Source organism: Chrysochloris asiatica, unplaced genomic scaffold (genome assembly GCF_000296735.1).
Source record: "Chrysochloris asiatica unplaced genomic scaffold, ChrAsi1.0 scaffold00309, whole genome shotgun sequence".
Classification (NCBI taxonomy): domain Eukaryota; kingdom Metazoa; phylum Chordata; class Mammalia; order Afrosoricida; family Chrysochloridae; genus Chrysochloris; species Chrysochloris asiatica.
Window position 1 is genome coordinate 1961370 of NW_006408827.1, and position 4567 is coordinate 1965936.

Consider the following 4567-nt stretch of genomic DNA (forward strand, 5'->3'; position numbering starts at 1 on the left):
TGGAGGGTCAGAGAAAAAGAGGAAGAACCCCAACGAGATGGATCAGCCAGGTGGCATCATTGATAGTGTCAAGTATGGCAGTGGTAGGGAGGTTGGCCCAGGATAGGCCATTGTTTCGTTCTGCTATGCATGGGTTCGCTATGAGTCAGTTCCGACTCAATGGAACCTGACAACAACAACAACTGACATGTACAGAAATTATTTTATAACTAGAGGTACAGGAAAATATTAAGAGAAAATAAAATAAACTTGAATGCATGCTCAGAAAAAAAAAAAAAATCAAGTTCATATCTCTGAATATTTCAGTTTAGGTCATCATTGTTCTTGACCTTTGTCCATTATGGGGAATAAAGATGACTTTCTGCACCTTTTGATTGTGCTTCAAAGAGTAACTGCAGTTTGGGTAAGATCAGATTAAAAGTTAAATAATTATCAATTTCAGTATGAAGTTTTGAGTGAAGATGGAAAAATGATAAAAACCAATTTCTTAAGAGCCCATGCATAATCTGAAACTTCAGATTTTTTTTGGAAATGCTCAGCTTTCACTGCTGGCCAACAAAGTCTAAGTAAGCAAGTGTAAGAAAATAAGCAATGAGGTCAACTTGTGTCAACACAAATTTATATTAAATTTTCATGACTATTTCTATGTGTTCTTTTAATTTGTTAAACTTTTCATTAGGAGAGTTTATAGAGCAAACTGATTTTCCATTTAGAAATTAATGCACATTTTGATTGATGACAATGTTTGCCATCCCCATAGTATAATAGCATCCTTCCCCCTCACACCCTGTGTTTACTATTCCATTTCTTTTCTGCATTCTGTGCTTTATCCTTGGGCAAATGCTGCCCTTTTGATCTTGCATTGCAGATTTCTCTAAGGAGTGTGTATGCATGATTTTCTGAATAGCTTTATTCTACTGTTACCGAACACCTCTTCAAACCACTGCTTACTCCATTTTGTTTAGGGTTATGCTTTGAGCTAAAGTGGCCATATTTGCTTAATTTAAGGATATTAAATTTGTCTAAGCTTGTAGCGTAGTGGTTACCGGTCTTCTAACCTCAAGGTCAGCAGTTTGAATCTACCAGTGGTTCCGTGGGAGAAAGATGAGGCTTTCTGCTCCCATAAAGATTTACAGCCTTGAAAACCCTGTACAGGTTCACTATGAGTCGGAACAGACTCCACAGTACTTAACAACAACAACAACAAGCAAATAAACTTTTGTAAAGTGGAGGTTCAATGAAAAAGAGTAAAAAGAGATCAAATATAACAACAATTGCTGTGAGTCCGAATCTATCAATATTAACAGCAAAGCAAAGAAAATCTGAAAAAAGGCATCCTGGGTTACACTGAAGACCAAGTTGTCTCCTATGACTTTAACAGTGACACCCACTCTTCTACCTTTGATGCTGGGGGTGGAATTGGCCTCAACGACCACTTTGTCAAGCTCATTTCTTTGTATGACAATGAATTCAGCTACAGCAACAGGATGATGGATCTTATGGTCCACATGTCCTCCAAAGAATAAGAGTCCCCTTGACCAACAGCCCTAGCAACAGCACTAGAGCAAGAGAGAGGCCCTCAGCTGCTGGGGGTCTTTCCCCCAACTCTATCCCCCTACACACTGAGAAGCTCACCTCCTCAGTTTCTCTCCAGACCCCCTGAAGAAGGGAAGGGTCTTAGAGAGCTAAGTTTTGTCATGTACCATCAATAAATATGTTATCCACACCCCCCAATCCAAATACACTGCTTCAGTGGATTAAACTGGAAAATTAACAATAGGGTGCTTTTTATATTTTGATTCTAGCTCCCCTGGTGTGGTGTTATAGGATAAGCACTGGACCTCAAAGTCAGTTTGAACCTGTTTCAAAATCACCAGCTGCTCCCTCCCCTATGAGTTGGAAATGTTCAACAGCACTTAACAGTAACAATAACAGAGGTTAAATATACAAGTAAACTTTTATATAATTTCTGAGTATAGACATACATTCATTTTTAAAATTTGGCAAATTTAATATTACATTCAAATTGAATAAAGGGTTACTATAAGTGGGAAGTGACTCAAGGGCACTTAACAATTGTGTATGATAGTCATTTTTTCACTTTTTGGATTGTTTTGCAAAATTGTATAATAAATTTAATGCCATAAAATTTTCTGATAGGTTCTATTCAAAGGAGGTTATTTCCATCTTTATAATTTGGTATGGCGGTTCTGCAGGAGAAACATAAGACATTCTGCTCCCGTAAAGATTTACAGCCTCAGAAACCCTGTGCAGGGTCACTGTGAGTCGGAACAGACTCCACAGTACTTAAAAACAACAACATGGCACTGTAGGACTGCAAACCCCAAGGTCAGCAGTTCAAACCCATCAGCTGTTCCTTGAAAACCCTATGTAGGGTCACTATAAGTTGGACTTAACAACAACAAAGTTCTTTATAATTGTTTACCATTTTTTTATATGTTTTGCTCCTGTAAATATAACATATATGTTGTTGTTAAGTGCCATTGAGTAGATTCCAATCCATAGCGACCCTGTATAGGGTTTCCGAGGAGCTTGAACCGCCAACTTTGCAGTTAAAACGACTTTGCAGTCTGGTGCATTAACCCACAGTGCCACACCAGGACTTCATAACCCAAATAAACCCACAAAACTAAACATAGAGACTCTGTAGTAAATACACACATGTAAGTGGGAAGTTTTAAAATTATGTATATTGATTCAAATGGAACAAGTATGCTATCATTTGAACTTAACTTTTTTATATCAACTTGTCTTATGTATTTCCCAACCCCCTTATTAAAATCAACCAAGTAATTTATAGAAGCTAATGTGTAAACAAAAGTGAATTTCCAGGCACTTAAAGATTATGAATAGTAGTTTAACAGCTTGAGAGGAAAATATCTATTGAAGAGTCTGTGGAAGTTTCCCTTAGCAAACATTAAGGAATGTAGACAAAGTTTTAAATGTTGTATGTTTCTAAAAAAATAAATGAAAGAAAAAAAAGAGAGAGAAAGACAAACATAAAGAGAAAGAAATTTGGAAATAGGTGTGTAAATACAAGTTTACTTTTTAGAGTATCAATATTGTTCCTAATGAAATATAAGAGTATAATTCTATGGCTTTACTTTGATCTATTGTATTATGCTGTTAAATAGAAGAGACAGCCACTTTATAGATTGCAGGAGTGTCTATGCAAAAATTTTGACAAGCCTATTATGCTATATTGTAATATAAGATAATTTTTGTCTATCAATGCTGAAAAATAAGAATGAGAAGATGGAAATAAAAGGATGGGTTAGTGTGCTGGACCGCAAATTAAAAAACAAAATAAAAAGAATTTGAACCACAAGGTTTGCGCTTCTAGCTCACCAGCAACTTCTTGGAAACCCTACGCAGGGTGACTGTGAGTAGGTACCAACTTGATGGCACTTAGAAACAGTAACAAAGCTAGTGAGGAATCTTGAATATTGTACTATATAAGGCATGTCAAAAAATGAAACTCTAGAATAGAAGTCTGCATGCTTGCAAATTTACAGCTATAATGCATGGGTTAGTTTTTGTATAAATAAATTGATCACTAAGCATATTTAACAATCCTTTACAGACACATAATAAGTTCATGCAACTATTTAATATTAAAATAAGTTGTTTTTCCTTATATTAAAAAAGAGGAGGAGGGGGATTTGCCACGGCGGCCAGACGGCACTGGTGAGAGGGGCTCCGGGTTCGGGGTAGGGGAGCTCACACCATTACAGCCACCATAAGTCTCAGTAGTTCAAATTCTTAAACTCGCTTTTTTGAAAAATCACGGTACTGAGGAACTAATGGCTTTTTAAACTTGCACCCGCTACAATGTGCAGCTACAGCCCCAGGTCCTTTGGGCTTGGGAGGCGGGGCTGGAACCAGCTTCTGCGGCACTTCCAGTAACAGGGAGTCTTGAACAGAAGGAGCCACTGGAGATGGGGGAAAGAGAAGGTGAGGGACATATGCCCTAGAGTGTAATTTCGGCTTGTGCAGTCGGCAGAGAAAAGTTAGTTAAAACAAACAAAAAAATACGGCATCTGTCTGACATCATCAGGCACAGACTGTATCTGCCTGGCTGAGCAGACCTTAACCTGCCCAATTGAACCACCTTCACCCACCCCACTACTCCCTTGATCCCCGCACCCCCGCCTTCCCAAACCCTGACCAAACCGGACTGCGAGCACACACCAGAGTGTGCCCTAACCTTTGGAATGTGCACACACCACGCTGACCCGCCCACACACCATAACAAGCTAGAGCCCCACACAGGCCACCCAAACCCCCCCTCGGGCCCCCGCACTGCTTGCACGACCTCGTGCAAACACCGCCCTGCCTACCTACGGGACCAACCTCTAGCCACGCACCACCTGAGTGATTGCGCGCACCCAAGCCCACCCAGCAACCCACGCCTTCAGCCCAGGTGTCTTTTTGGGTCGGCCTTTTTACATTGGTTTTGCAGGAGTCCCGGTGTGGCTCTGGGAGTTGGGGCACCACACTGCAGAGCTTTTTGAACTGCAGGGTCAGTGGTTCAAATTCACCAGCC